The following is a 16,584-nucleotide window of genomic DNA, read 5'->3' as shown; positions in this document are numbered from 1 at the left end:
GGCCTCGTACTGCCCCGCGGGGCTGCAGGTGACGGGCCGTCACCGTGTCTTCCCGTCTCGCGTCTGGCAAGTTCGTTCACTTCCGCCCTCCGCTCCAGACTCGCCTGAGGTTTTACAGTCGGAGGAATGGACTCTACGGCACAAGGCCTTTGCCTGTGGGGCTCCTGGACTTCTCGATCCCTTCGTCCCCATCGGCAGGTCTCAGCCCAGACGTCCCTCATCCGGTAGTCCCTCTGTGCCCCTCAAGACTGAGGTAGGTATTCCCCTTGTCAGCTCCCAGAGGACCCCAGATATATCTTCGCCGAAATATGTGTCACGTCCTTTATAATGTCCCATCCCTTTGATACATTTCTTGTTATAGCCTAATAGACCCCTCGAGAGCTAAAGCCCCACCCGCCGGACCTGGCACCGCGCCTGACATGTGGGGGGAGTTCGGCTAGTATTTGTGGAAGACGGCGACTCAATGACTTCTGTTCGTGAGGTGTCACCACATGGGCTCCAGACACTGATTACTACCTGAGTCAGTCCTGTGCCCGATGTGTGGTTTTTCCTTTTCCTCGTCTCTCTGTTTCTCGAAAGAGGCCTCGACCCCAAAGGCATACTGATTTTGCAGGACAGAAAAAGTTGGGTAGAAAAACTTGTCAACTTTCTGTTTTATTTTAGAAAATCAACAACTACATGCAAGGCACAATTCAGGAGAGCACTATGGACGAAGAGGTAAATATAGGTTGAAATACGGGCATAGAGCCGAGGAGGGTCCGTCTAGTCTGAGGAGGAGAAATAATACAGAAAAGCTGAGCAGAAGAAGCCACGCCTGACCGAAGGCCAGACGCAGGAGGCAGGACGGGCGATGGGTCGACTCTGTCTCAAAACGACGCAACAGGCCCCAAAATGACCGCAAACGCCGGCTGAAAAAGTCACAGTCTGCCGGGTGATTCACAGCACACGTGCCTCGGAGGCTGCTGTGATGGCGGATGCTGACCACGTCCAGGGGGTCGGGGCCTGAGATTTGCTTAGCCTACTCCCTGACTCACAAAACTCAGATTTATGTAGGTACTTCCCCCAAATTACTCGTTTGTAAGCACCGCCTACTTCAGCATCCGCCGGCAAACGCACACACACCCCGTCATCGTCACCATCATCATCCCCATTGTCACTCATATGCCAGAATAAAATCAGTGCTGTTATTAAGGAAGGAAGAATGGAGATGGCGTTTATGGTTTCTCTGTAGGGCCTCCCGCATCTGGTTTCTTCAGCTTCTTCTTGGGGTCTCCTGCGGACTTGCAATAGAAAGAACTCGACAGTTAGCTTTGCGTCCCCTCCCGCAGGCTCACGGGCCTCGGACGTCTCGGTCCCTGGAAAGCAACACTGTTCTCCCCAGTGCGAAGCTACCTGAGGTTACTCAGCACCTGAGGGGACTGTCGAAAGCCCACATGATCAGTAATGAATCCCACAGCAAACAACAAAACCTCCAGAGAGCAGGTGTCCTGATGTGCCGACCGGGAGACAAATGGAGGTGAAGACAAGGAAAATTAGGGGGCGGGCACAGGGAAGATCACCTGCCCCTCCGAGACGGACGGAAGCCCTCCGTCCAGCGTTTGTTAGCGACTCCAGTTCGGGGCCTTTTCGACAGTTTAAGAGCAAAACCTCTTTAACACTGCCATTTGTGGACAGAATCGGGAAACGCAGCAGACACCATCACGTCACCGGAGGGCGCGTCTCCCCAGCCTCCTCCTGCCTCTTCCCCCCTGAGGTCGCCAGGGCACCAACTCGCTGTTCTCACAAACGGGGCGTGAAGAAGAAAGCACGCGTTTATCCTGTCTTTCCTGTACCACTGGCATTGCAGGGTGACCTAAGTTTCTCTTTATGGAAAACTTCAGCGAAGTGGTCAAACCAGTAATAGGTACTTTTTTTTAAATCGCTATTTTGCAACTCCTATTACAAATCATAGATTGAGAAGATCGTGAGTAGATGCTAAAGGCAGCAGGTGAAAGTTATTGGAGAAGTAAATAATGAAAGAGACGAGCGACTGATGGTATCAGAGTCCTCTGGTCAACCTGGACCGCTCCAGACGGCCCCACAGACAGCAGGCGATGCGGGCGGATGAGAACAGCACCTCCAAGACGTTCTCTCGCCCGTGGCTGGACCTGCTCCCCGCCCGGCCTCTGGAAGGACGTGGCAGCCCGTGCGGAATTCAGGGGACACGGGAACCAGTTCAACGGAGGGAGGCATCTCGCCCTGCCAGGTACCACAACAGATTCTAAACTACCATGTAAAGTGCTCGTCCTGTAAGAGTCGAGAGTTCAGAAGCAGACGGGGAGCCTTCCAGACTTTCGGGGGCAGAGATCTGCACAGGGCTGCATGAAGAAATCGCTCAGTGCTTCGCCCCCAAGCGGCCCCTGGCGTCCAGGACACGGTGGCTGGATGCGGCTCGGGCCACCTCCGGGGAACCAAGGTCGGGCCTTGTTGCACCCACGCTCTCCTCACGGCTTCTGAATTCCAGCAACGTGTAAAGCAAAAGCCTTCCTCACAGATACACAGCCGGACGGGCTGGTCCTCCGGACAACGCAAGTGGCCCCGTGGCATCAGAGTTCCGTCTTCCCGCAAAGTGAGTCGGTGAAACAGGTAACTGGGTCTGTGGGAAGCCTGGCCAAGAAGACACACACACACACACACACACACACACACACACTAAGATACATATGTATTAAGATATACAGAGACACATATAAAAGTAACATCTATTAAGATACATACATGATACATTTGTGCATGTGAGTGTGTATTAAATACCAAAGCTAGGGAAATCATGATAGTTTCTCCTCTATAAAAACTAAAAACTCCGGCATGGCAAACATCATACACTAACAAAGCAAAAAAAAGGCAGAAGAATCAGGACAGGAATATAGGAAAGTTATGAGACAGAAGCATCATGTTTTCTAAATGTAAAGTGTTTAAATATCAAAACAAACAAACAAACAAACAAACCACAAATATCTCCATAGAAAAACAAGCAATGGACGTGAAATATCAGTTCACCAAAGAAGAGCTGAGCAATGCACACGAAACACCAGACGTGCTGCGTCCTGTGATCCAGCGAGGCGCCTCCAGATATTTGCCCTAAGGCAAAACAAGTTCAGCAAATTCAGCAAAGACGTGTGTTTAAAAATGTGTTTATTACGGCTGTATTTTTATTAATAAAAATTGGATGCCATCTTTATTCCTGTCTCTAGGGCACGAGTTAAATTAATTGTGGCAAAATCCACGGGATGAATTATTCCGCTGCTCTTCAGTGGTTGTGCAGATCTATATTTAGATTTTTCCAACTCTCATCTTTCCGTAAAAATAAGACCATGAATGAGCCTGCTGGAAAGCGCTATCTGGGGCAGGAGCCCACGTCCGACTTCTCCTGTGGCTGTGACGATGCCGGGGCCCAGCCGGCTGCCGAGGACGCCCCTGTCCCCTGTCCTCTTCCTCCTCCCTGTTCGCAACCTTCCCTCGCCCGATGCTCTCAAGGTTTCAAGGACATAAATACTTGCAGAAAAGACTTCAGGGCCCCTGAGGTCCGGCGCCGAGCCGGGGGAAGCAGGAAGAGCCTCTGTGGGAATGTGCTCGAGCTGACCCCAGGAAGCGGGGACAGCCACACTCAGCGGAGGGACAGACGTCTTCTATCTCCTCCCACAGCCGTCCGCCGACAGCACACTCCTTTCCCCTCCACGTGGCCTGTGACTCTGTTAACGCTCCCTCTGCCTCTGGTTAGGGAGTGACACAGTGACATTACCCCCTCAGCGAAAGAAAGTGGGCTTCGCGGAGACTCGAGCTCATCTTGGACTAGCTGCGGGGCGTTCGGTCCCGGCACTTGACGGCTGAGCCAGGTGGAGCCCCCAGGCCGGCAGACCGCACCCCCGTATTCCCCGGGGCCAAGCGCACCTGCCCTCGGCAGGGCAGGCCCCGACCTTTGGAGACCTGATGCTCTGAAAAGCTTATTAGCCTCTCGAAGACTCAATGCGGCTGCATTCCACATGGCTTGAAGGCATTTTTACCTTCCAAAAACGAGATTCTCGAGAGAGATTTTTATTGCAAATTTCTGAATGTTTGTTGTCGTGGTAATTGTTCCCCTGCTTTGCTGGCGTCCGGGACTGGTTCGTCCACAGTGGGTTCAGGCAGCTTACACTCAAGCTGTTTAGTTACCGTTTGTATCACGGTCTCTGTCCCCATCATTGTCACCATGGTGGGGAGGCCTGGGTAAAGGGGGTTTCCTGCTTCGGCCGCACACATGCCCCATCTTCCCAGAATTTGCGTTGGGAACAAACACAGCCCTTCTCTGTGGCTCCCAGAGTGGCCAATTCACTCTCAAAGTGTCTTGCTTTAGGTGACAAAATCTATGGTCACCCTAAAAGCTGCCCTATTTGGCTGTGGGTTGGAAGTCGCATGTCCTAGGAAACCCTTCTCTCCTGGACAGGCCGGGACAGTTGGTCACCATTGATACGGCAGGGACCGAGCTCAGCTGGGTTTGGGGACAGCCTGCCACTCCTGGGCAGCTCACCGGGGGGGCTGCGGGGCCTCTCCTGCCCAGCCCTCAGTCGGGGTCACCGTGTCCGGCAGAAGCTCCTCCCGGTGCTGGCCCTCCAGGAGGTAAGACGGGAGTCTGGAGCCGCCTCTGCTTGGTGCATGTGGCCTCTTTGAAAGGTTGCAACCCTGTCCCAAAGGCCACCGGGTCCTGTGGAGGGTAATACAGTCAGTCCTTCTGACCTCTCACCTCAGGGCAATGGGAGGCCCCCCACTTCCCGTATCTGACGATACAGATCATCTCACTTGATCCTTCAGCTATAAAAACACCACAGGTGACAACTACTGGGTGGTTACTATGTGCGTGACGCTTCTCTAAGGCTTTACTTGTTCCATTCATAAAACCTTTTAAAAATCGTAGAGCATAGGAATTGTTTCTAGTCTCACGCTACGTTTGAGTAAACTGAGGCACCAAGCGGTTCAATGCCTTGCGCAATATTCCCCAGACCTGTTAGGTAGCAAAACCAAGATTTGAACCCAGGTATGTGACTCTTCACCTCAACACCTCACTGCCCACCCACGGGAGTCAGATTTTTCCCTCCACTCAACAGATAATGAAATGAGCCCTCGGCATTAGGAAACCTGCCTAAAGTTCTACGTGTCAGAGCCACCAAGCCATACAGCCTTTCTCTGCGATTCTCCCAGGTCAGAAATTTTCACTGGGAAAATTATTTCCTATGGCAACATTTCCCCAGGTGCATCTTCCAATTACCACAGACACTGTGGAAAAATGTAGACAAACCGGGTTGGGAAATTTTATTCCCCTTTTGGAAATACAGAAATTACTCAACGCGGACTATTAAAAGCTCTGACAAGTACAGCAGCAAAGGAGCCTATTGAACTTAGCTGAACCCACTATTTCTCACACTAGTTTGACGGCGAAATTACGTGTTTACGTGTCCTCGACTAGCACATGTCCCAGGACGTACTTTGGAGAATGCTGGGCGGCAGATTCAAATCTCGACACCTCGGCAGGATGAACGGCGTCCAGATTGGAAAGGGAGAAATAGGGCTGTCGCTAACGTCAGGTAACATAATCGTCTGAGCAGCAAACTCAAGACACGTGCGAAGCCTTCTAGAACTACTGACTGAGTTCAGCAAGGTTGCGGTGTATCACATCAACACCCCAAAAGCAATCGCATTTACGATATGCTCATCCACGTAAGAAACCCCAAATTAAAAACATGATGCCACGTGCGATCGCTCCAAGCAGAGACTCGCGTTATCACGCATCTCCACGCCACGGGGAACTAAGAAGGATCAGACCGTCGATACAGGCAGAAAGTGGGGGAGTCACCAGGGAACCGGGCTGAGGGGAAAAAAATCCAACCCCAAACGTCACCTGATGAACGCCTTCCACGTACCCGGTATTCCTGACACGACGACATGAAAGACACGTGGGAATTTCGGAAGAAGTCAGAGGTCGCCGGGGGTGAGGAACGGGGAGTGACACCGATGACCACAGGCAACGAGAGGGCTCCACGGGGCTGGAACCGCCGAGTGTCGTCTGGGCGCGAAACCCTCCGCAGGCGACGACATCGCATAGGACTTAATGTAACGAATGCCCTTGTTCTCGTACTAATACATTTATGCATCTCGTACAGCTTCGTGCAACAGAACTCACGCACGCACGTGGGCGCGCGCACACGCATCGTTCCGTAGGCGGGTGGTCCCCTTGTCCCGGTGGGGATGATGTACTACATTTTGTAAGATGTTACGATGAGGGCTCATTTCATTATCTGTTGGGCAAAGAACATAGGGAGGCTCCCTGTATTTCTTACAACTCCGTGTGAATCCACAATTATCTCAATAAAATTTTCAATTAAAAGAGAGAGAAGACAACAACACACCATAACTTTTATGGTTCCTCGGCCCCCCACTGGCCAGGCATCTCCTGCCAGAACAGGAACTAGGGACTCACTCGCCTTTCAGGAGCCATCAAGAAGGGACTTTAACTTGGGCTTTTGAGAGTTAAGATTCCTGCACTGCCTGTTACAACTGCTGTACCACCTCAAATGGACTGCGATTTAGATATAAAGTAGCAAAGGAGTTAAAAAAGGGAATCTGACATTTTTCCTGACACTAGAGAATTACTTTACTATGAAAACGATACCGAGGTATAAATAGTGGTGATCATATGCGGCTGGGTGCACGAAAGCAATCTTTATATTTATTTATGATTCTTTTATTTTATAAATTTCCTATGAAAATGTATCATTTTTACAGACAAGACAGTTTTAAATGAAAGAAGAAGTGAATAATTATCGTATAGATTAATAAGTGCTGTCCTTGGTTTCTGCATAACCTACTCTTGTAGCACAATCCATGACAAACTGGAACTCTTCAGTAAGTGCCGACGGGCCTGACAAGGTTCTCAACGCAGGCAGGTGAGCGTAAACCGTCTGTGAATGGTGCTCGAGCCTCAGGAAGGTAAAGCTAAAGTCAAGTGGGACGGATAACAATGGTGCAGTTCAAAGCAGTTCATTAAGACCACGCGGCTCGGAACGCAGGTCGCACGCAAAGCGGAAGACGCTCCCTTGTGAGCTCGTGTTTTGCAAATGGCACAGACGCTTTTCACAGTTTGTCCAGGATGGATCTTTGTGAGTTCCCAAATTATACACTCCCGTCACGCTCGCAGCAGAGAATTTCACGCTGCCCTTCAAACAAACCATTCTTTACAACCCCTTCGCTTTCACATTGAAAGGGCCTCCCTTCTGCTCGTCCCTCAGGCACCGGAGGTGACCTGGGCAACGTCTATGCAGCTGCAGGAGAACTTAGGGATGTGGGAGAGCGTGGGCCGGTAGGTGACAGCATCTCCTACGGCAGCTCGCGGAGAGGGTCTCCCACACGCCCCAGGGGCCGAAGGCCAGGCCAGGCCCCAGCAGAGGAAGGAGCTAACGAAACTGCAATTCTACTCCCAAAAATCCGCTCTGAACACACATTTCTACAAGTACTAGTCAACACAGGAACAGGGTTTTCATAATTGTGGCTTTATTTATAATAGCAAAACATAGGAAACGACTCAATGCCCATCCGTCAGAAACCGGCGGAATAAAGTATGATGCATCAGTGTAGTGGAGAACTCAAAAAGGTGAACACGTAGTGACTTCCGGGATATATTTTAAATTAAAAAAAAAGGCAAAATAGTGTGTATAGCATGCTGCCCTTTCTGCATGAAAGGAAGCATAATTTAAGAAAAAAACATATATATATTTGCTTATTTTTATAAAAAGTGATGTAGAAGGATAAATCATAAACCAATGACTATTTACAGGTGGGGTTGGCGGGAAGCAGGTGCTGGCCTACGGACAGGAATGAGGCTTCTCTGAGCATCCCTCTATACGACTTTGACTTTTGAGTTATGTATATGTTTACATATTCAAAAGAAAAAATCAAACTACAATTGACTAGAAACAAAAAAAAATTAACCTAAATATGTATCAAATATAAACCACTTAGGGGGGAAAAAAAAAAAAGAATTAATTCCAGTCAATTTAGAGCTCGAGTTTTGTAAACTTTAGTACTAGAGCTATATATGTTCTAAACACCAAACTAATTGGCCAAAAAAGAACTTGGCCTTTACTGACTAGTCAAGCAGGGCTGACGTGCCGGCCGTGACACCCACATAGTGATTCTGAAACAGACAGCTTTGCGGCAGCCGCAGGGCGGAGGGGACGAGCCGGGATGTTTACTCTGGTGTCACAGGGAACCAGGGTTTTCGCTGTGAGGAAGAGATAAACGAATATGGAACGGAGAAAGGAGAACTCTGTTTTCCTGAGCTGATCCTGACATCATCGGCATAAACGAAGTTAAGAAATATGTTTCCTATCTCTGCCCATGTCCCAGTGAGCCTTGAAGCAGTGACAGCCCAACGGCCACGCACAAACCTCCCTTCCCCACCACACCCCGGCTTGGTTTCTAGTTCTCATCCCCTGCTGAAAAAACCAGGGCTCCTTGAGAAGCCGCGGGTTGCGGCTGGAACACGGAAAACACAGGACCGACCGCTCTCTAAGCCGCTGCGGGTGCAGAGACAAAAACAAGGCGCAGACCACAGTCCCAGCTCGCCGGGGTGACTGCTGCCTCCATGCCAAATGCAGCTCTAGCTTCTCCCCATTTCTGATGAAGACACCGGCGCCCCATCCAGAGCAACCCCCACCTTCCTCCACACACCCCCATCTCCTACAGTCTGGCCACACTAACTTCTCTTACCTGCCATGGTGGGCGGACTCCCTTGCTGCAGCCAGCATCAAAACATCCAGCTTTGCTGCCCTGCTGGCTGTGCTTCTGGTCTTGAATGAAGGGTCAGCACCCCCCACTGCACCCACAGGAGAGAGAGCATTGTGCAAGTATGTCTTCCCAAATACTTTCTGTTGATAATTGTGCTAGAACGCATTTCTAGAACCTCCTCTCAGAATCACTCAGCGAGAATCACTCTACCCTGTGCCTCCCCACTTTGCTTTGCTGGTCCCTAGAAACAACCATTGTTTTTTCTATGCCACATTCCTAATATGCCCGTGGTGCCAAAATCAAGGGGATCGTTTGCCTGCATGCACCAAAGCCAAAGGAGACATGAACGGGAGTTTGCAGCAAAGAAAGAGGAGGTTAATTTAAGAAAATGGCACCAAGCCCGGAGACACAGGCGAGCCAGTGCTCTAGGACCTGGCTCCTAGACAGATTCTACAGGGCAGAACCGCAGACCCTGTTGGTTAGGCGTTCGGGGTGGTGCTGGGAACTAACTGTTCAGAGGTGAGGTGAGGGCCATGCACCATTTTCTCTGGTCTTGAGGACAACCCTGGGGTTCCTGTGTCCTGTCTCATGGGAAAGTAGCCAGGGGTCCTTCTACCTTAGGGCTCAGGAGCTGAAATGTCCAAGACGTTATCTGTGGCCTCCCGGAGCTGGGACCACGTGACTTCCAGTCCGTGCTCTGTCTTCTGCTGCCTCGGGAGGATGCTGCTTATCTGCGGGGAGGGCTAGGTGTGTATATGTAAGTATGTATATATATGTATGTGTGTGTGTGTGTGTGTGTGTGTATACGTGTGTTTCTCTATGTATTCGGGGGAAGGAGGTGGTTTCTAGAGCTAGGACTTAAAACCAAACTTGACGGAAGTCATGAAGACCTTCGTTTTCACCTATCCCGTTACTTCCTGGTCTATCTACTTTACACATTGTCCTCTACCCTCTCCGAGCACATTATCCCTCTTGCACAGATGACAAAAAAGTTATTCCCATGCAGGGGAAGGCGGACGGGCTGCTTGGTGCCTGGGAGACGGAAAGCGTGGCGCCGGCGTCTGACCGCGTCTGGGCGGGGACGCAGCTCTGCTGGGGCCGCTAACCGCGCGGTCCCTCCACACCCCGCTCGTCCTCCCCGCCCCGTCCTCCCGCGCGTGCCATCGGCATGCCTCTAAGCTGACCGTCCCCGGCGACATCGTGCGGCTTCGCACACGCAGAGCGTCCCTTTCTCGACCCGCTTTACCCGCCACGTGCCAACCCCGACCCGTCTCCACCGCGGAGGGGTCTTGTCCGGCCACGGCATCCACACTGGGCGACAGACACTGTGGGTCCCACGCGGGTCCCAGGGCGGGCAGCGTGGCCCGGCGGGGCGCACGCACCCAGGGTCCACACCGCAGGTCCGCGGAGGCCAGAGCGGCCCTCCTTGGCCCAGGGCCCGAGGCCAGCGTCCGAGGCCCTCGAGCAGGGAGTGGGGACGGGGGAGGACACTGTCGCTGACGCTGTTCCAGGGCGGGCCACCGGCAAGCAACCGCAGTCACGCTGTCAACTCCAGAGGGTCAGCTGACGGAATTAAGGTTTAGAAACATTTTAGAAGAGGATTTAAAACAAGAACTTCTTCTATTCCCTTTTCATTCCTCTTCGCAGCCAATTATCTGTCTCTTTCTTTTTTAATTCCCACTGTCCGTAAAAATCTGTGGACAAGAAGAGCCGAAAGGTGACCCTCGGCAGCCCCTGCACATCCAGCTGTGACTGGTCGTCGACACCGAGGTGGTGTGACCGCTGCCATGACAACGAAGTAAACCGCGATAAAGGGACAGGAGAAAAAGTTGACGCCCACAGGACTGAGGTTTGGCGCCTGCATGCGGAGGACGCCTTAAGCCTCTGGAAGAGGGGTCCCCCCAGAACCCCACACCGTACAGTGTACACACAACGTACTGCTGCGTGGTACACTCGAAACCTACAGAAATTCATTATAATGTCACAGCGATAAATTTAATAACAAATAAAAACAAAAGGACATGCGAAATCAGGCCTTGAGGGGGGCAGATGGGTAAGGGGAAGGAACAGCGAAAATGAAATGATGGTTCACCAGGATCCCCGAGGATCTTCCAAGCAGAGGCATCCACCGAAATCCCGGGAGGCGACCTGACCTCTCAGGGGAAGTGCGCAGAGGAAAAGAGCCGAAAAAATGTTTAAAACTAAAACGAAACCGAAAAGAAAACCAAACCACACCCTACACCCCACATTTCTAAAGGGTCCTTGAAAGTTCAGAAGGCAGATCTTACGGGGGATTCGAATCCTCAGAAATGAGAAGCAGCGCTTAGCTGAGTGGAAGTGAAGCCTGAGACCTTGTCACAGACGTTTTCAGTTCAGTGATGGCTCTAGAGCAACGACAGGATATTTGTCTCCACAATAGAGCACCGACAGTCACGCTGCACAAGGGTCTGCAGGAACAGCACCAAGAAGTTAGCCACCCCGCAGTGCAAGGATAATAATGTTAAGGCACCACGTACACACACAAACGCGTACTGAATTCAAGGAGATGACACATCTCACCTAGAAAATCAAGCAGAAGGAAGGAAACTAGTGCCTGTTTTTGGAGCACGTGGGACCTACGGTTCTCAGCATGGAATGGAAATAGATCAGCAGCCACTTTCTTTTAATTCAGTAACTGCATTAACTTGATCTGAGCTCTCATCGGCAATAAGCAAAGGGGAGAAAGGCCTTTAGCTTCATGGGGCCACAGAACAATAAAATAAATAATTCAGATTTTTCAGGGAGTGAGGTTGGTGATTAAACATTTTGAAGATCTCTGTATAATCAGAAAGACCTTTCTTGTGGGAACCAGCCGACACTCAAGCTGTGGCGGGCATCATGGCCCAGCCCAAGGTGACAGGGTCAGTCAGGGCACCTGTAGATGAGGACGAGGCCGTTTTACACTTGAAACATTGTCAGAGGGGTAAGTCTCACGTTATGTGTTGTCACAGCACCATGACAGGTTCTACGTGTAGGCCGCCTCTAGACGGCTGGACCGCGCTCGGTGCCGGAGGCGGCATCGTGCTCCACGGCTCGCACCCCGATGCCTCTGGGACGTTTCCAGCCTTGACTGCTGTGAAGATCCTGGCTACGAACACTTCTGACATGTCTCTGGATACTCCGAGCCAAGCGTGTTTCTTGGGTACACGTCTAGGAGTAAAATTGCTGTTATTACTAATATTCAGCTCTCGGAAGTAACACCCAGTGGTTTTCGCGAAGTGGGTGTGATCACTTGCACTTCTCCTAGCAAAGAAAAAGCCCCTATGGGTTTATATTTTCTCCAACACACATTATTGTCAGATTTTTTGCTTTTTGTTAGTCTGATTGTGGCCTTGATTCCTATTTCCTTAAATGAAAATGATGTTGAAGAGCTTTTGATATATGTCTTGTCCATGTTTCCTTTTCTTTGAAATGCCTGCTAATGATTCTGACCTATTTTTCCATTGAATTGTTTATGTTTTAGTTACTGATTTGTAGTTCTTTATATATTATTGATATTAAACCAGTCAGTTGCATGCGGGGCAAATACTGTCTCCCAGGGTATAATTCATCTTTTCAATTTCTTTAATTACGAAGGATCTTAATTTGTCAATCTTAGCTAGTATATTCAATGCTCTTTTAAATCTTGTTGAGGAAATCTTTCCTAGCTCAAAGTCTAAAATATAGTTAACATTTTCTACTAAGAGAGTTAATGTTTTGTCTTTGATGTATCAATGTCTAAGTCATTTGGAACTAATTTTTACTCACATTATGAAGATATCCAACTTCACCTTTTCCCATATGAATAACATATTTTTCTTATCCTATTAATGAAATTACCACTCCTTTCTTCATTATCTGTCATGTTGCTTTAGTCATATTACATCTCCCATAAACGTTTTGCTTATCCCTGCAGTTTTAATTATCATAACGTCATATTAAATTCTGATGCCTGGTGAGGTAAATGACCTCTTAATGCCATTCCTCATCAAAAATGTCCTGGATATCTCAGATGTTTATTCTTCAATGTAGACTTCAGAATAATCTCACTAAATTCTACAGGGAATACCCTATTGAAATTTTGACTGGAATTGTATTAAATCTGTCCATCAATTTGGAAAGAATGATGTTTCACGATGAAAACCAGCAATCACTTGGATACTCAGAGACTGATGGGTGAGGATGCAGAGCACAGCAGGTATGGTCCTTCAGCCTGCTGTGACATCGGGGCCTCAGCAGGGAAGGTGTAAAGGCTGGGGCTGACTCAGGGGCTGGGAGCTGGACTCACCTGAAGGCTTGTTCATTCACGTGCCTGGTGGTTGAAGCTGGCTGTCATGCAGAACATCTGCTCGTGGCCTCTGCATGTGGCTGCTGGCTTTCTCATGGCTCCCTGGCTTGGTTCCCAGGAAGATGCTACATCACCTGTTACAGTCTAACCTTAAAAGTAACGTAGAACCTTGGGCCTCTCTGGAGGGGAGAAGTATCGAATTCCCTTTTTAAGGAAGTAGGTCAGTTAGGAAATGTTACTGTGGCCATCTTTGGAAAACAGTCTGCCACGTAGTGCGTCTCCCTGACTATTCACATGCTATCACTCTTTTTATTTCTTTTAAAATATGTCAATAAACATTTCCAATTTTCCTGCAGAGACAGTGCCGTTTTAGGCTTACTGCTCAGTACGTCATGTTCTCCATCACGTTGTCATGTCTCTTACAATGCTTCTAGTCACTTGAGATGAAAAGAAAGGTGAATGACTTTGAACCCAGTCATCTTGCTAAACTCTGACTTTGAGAATAATTTAAATTGTTTTGACTTTTGTATGTGATTAGGTCATCTGCAAATAACAATACTTTTATTTCTCCTTTCTAATCTTAATAATTCTAGTCTATTTTTCTTACCTAATTGCATTGCATAAGACTTCCAATAAAATCTGAACACGAGTAGTAATAGCAGGCCTCCTTGTGGCATTTTAATTGTCAGGGAATAAACACTTCTAATCCCCATTTAGGATGATGATGCTCTATGTTTTTATACATACCTCCTAGTGGTTAAGAAGATCCCATCTACTAATTCGCCAAGAGATTTAATAATTAATTATGATAGAACACTATCAAGTACTATTTCTTTGTCTACTGAGATAAGCATATAGATTTTTCTTTCTTCTTTTTCTACATTTTCCATTTGGTTTGGTAACACGCTATTTAGGATTTTTGCTTCTATTCATGAGAAAAAAGAGCCTACACTTTTCCACTTTCACACGGCCTTGGTGTGGTTTTCGCATCACGGTTTTACTGGCCTCATGGAGTGAATTGGTTTTCTTCTCTCTTTTGCTTTAATTGCAGTTTGAATAAAATTGGGATCGTCCTGGGAGCATTTGTTAGAACTTGCTTATAAAACCATCTGTCTTGTGTTTTCTTTGTGGAAAGATTATAATTACTACTACAATTTCATTAATAGCCTTAAGACCATTAAAGTTTATTACTTTTGAGGCCAATTCTAGCAAGTGATATTTTTCCAAGAGTTTGCCTATCACATGTATGCTTTCAAATTTGCAAATATAGAATTGTTGATAATGTTCTAGTGGGGTGTCTTTAATTTCTACTTTACCTGTACTTCTGTTCCCCCTCACATTGAGTATAGCATTTTTCAGTTGATCGCTTGGGTTAGAAATTTGTCTACTGCTGTTTTTTTAAAGAAGCAATGTTTGTATCGTGAATTTTTCTGCACTAAATATCTTTGATTCTGTTTCATGAACTTCTGCTTTTGTTTTCTTGTCTCTTCAACTCAATCGAGGTATATTCTGTCATTAGCTTTCTAACTTTAGACACCTAGCTCTTAATTTGGAGGCCTTCGTTTAGACAGATTAAAGCTAAAAATTTCTCTTGAGGAAAACAAAAGTTAAGAGAACGTTCACTTTTGCCGCATCCCACAGGTCTTTCTGCACAGAGTTTTCATTATCATTCAGTAAATTTCCACTGTGGTTTCTTCTTCAACTTGTGAGTTACTTAAAAGTACGTCTTTTAATGTCTAGATGTACAAAGATATCTTACCTTTTTCTTATTAAATTTTAACAATTACATCGTGGTGAGAGCTCTTGGTCTACGTGGACCTCGTTAAAATTTACTGAGGCTTTCTTCGTCGCCTGATACTTGATCGATTATAAATGCTTCATGTGAATTGAGGGAAATGAAGTGGATTTATTTAATTCTTGATTGCAGAATGCTGTATATATCCATGATATCAGAGTTATTGTTATTCAGATTTCCTATCTTTTTTGAGTTACTGCCTGCTTGATCTATCAAAAATCAAGAGCATATGTTGAAAGCTACTCCTGTGATGTCGGATTTATCATCTTTGTAATTCTGCTACTTTTAAAAATATTTTTTGAGGTTATTTTATTAGGTGAACGTATGTTTAAAATTGTCACATCATCTTGATGAGTGGAAGCTTTTAACATTATAGTGACCTTTTTCATCTCGTTTAATTTAAAGACGGTTTTATTCTGCATTAACATTATAGTCTTATTTTGATTACATTTGCTTTTTTACCCTTTTATTTCAAACTTGTAAACAGAATGTAGATTTTTTAATTTACTATTTCAGGAAAGTCTTTCACTCGTGAGTTTAGTCTGTTTTTATTGATATATTTGGATGTGTTTCTGTTATCCTTATTCTTTTAATTTGTCCCCTTTTTATCCATTCTTAATGAAAAATTTTGCTCTCTGCATTCTCTACCCCAATAACAATACAGCATTCTCTTAAATCCTTTGTCCTTCCCCTAGTTGATGTTCTTTGTGTTGATATTATCCAAACTTAATATTCTATGTATCTTATTGAAGTATAACATACATGTATACATATAGTAACACATACAATTTTTAAGACTTCTTACATACGCATACACCTGTGTTATCACAACCCGGATCAAGAAATAAAACAACATAGACCAAGATATAGAAGCCAGATGTTTGCTCTGCATACTTTCCAGTCAACATAGCCCCTGAATTACCATTTTTATGAACTTCCGTCATCAGAGATGACTTTTGCCTGTTAGTTATTGAACTTTTTTTAAGTAGAATCGTCCGGTATGTTCTTTTTTGGTGTCAGGTTTCTTTGGCTCGATTTAACATTTTAACATTTTTCCACGATGTTGTGTTTATCACTTTTTTTTCCCCCACAATATTTCATTGCATAAATATACCACAATTTTTTAAATCTCTTCTCTTATTGATAAGCATTTGTGTTGTTTCCATTTTGGGGTTATTATTACTTACACTTTTTTTTTTTTGGCCTTTGATATTCTTTAATATTACAATGTGTACATATACATATTTCTCTTTCCCTTTCTTCTTTGGCCTTCTATATCTTTAACTATAAACTTCACCATTATTTTTGATATTAGAAAATTTGTTTCCATTATTCTTTCGAGCATTTATTTTCACTTTTACTCTCCATTCCTCAGATTCCTGCGATCCAGGCGTGAGCCCTTCCACGTCTATCCTCCAGATCTCCTACTTTTTGTATTTTTGTTTTGTATTTCCTACTTATTGGTCCTTTCTTCCTTCTCAAACATTTCCTCAATCTAATTTTCTAATTCATTAGTTCATAACTGGGCTGGGTCCATTCGATTGGCCCTACTTATTATTCTCTTTTTTCAACTTTTATATTTGTCATATGTAATATTTTCTTGTACCGTTATTATTTACTTGGGGCTTATATTTTTAATTTCTTCCTTTAGCTCTTTCAATGTAGTTATTTGGCTGATTTAAAATTC

Source organism: Pteropus medius, unplaced genomic scaffold, assembly GCF_902729225.1.
Source record: "Pteropus medius unplaced genomic scaffold, Ma_sr-lr_union100, whole genome shotgun sequence".
Taxonomy (NCBI): domain Eukaryota; kingdom Metazoa; phylum Chordata; class Mammalia; order Chiroptera; family Pteropodidae; genus Pteropus; species Pteropus medius.
Note: the sequence above shows the minus strand (reverse complement) of the source record.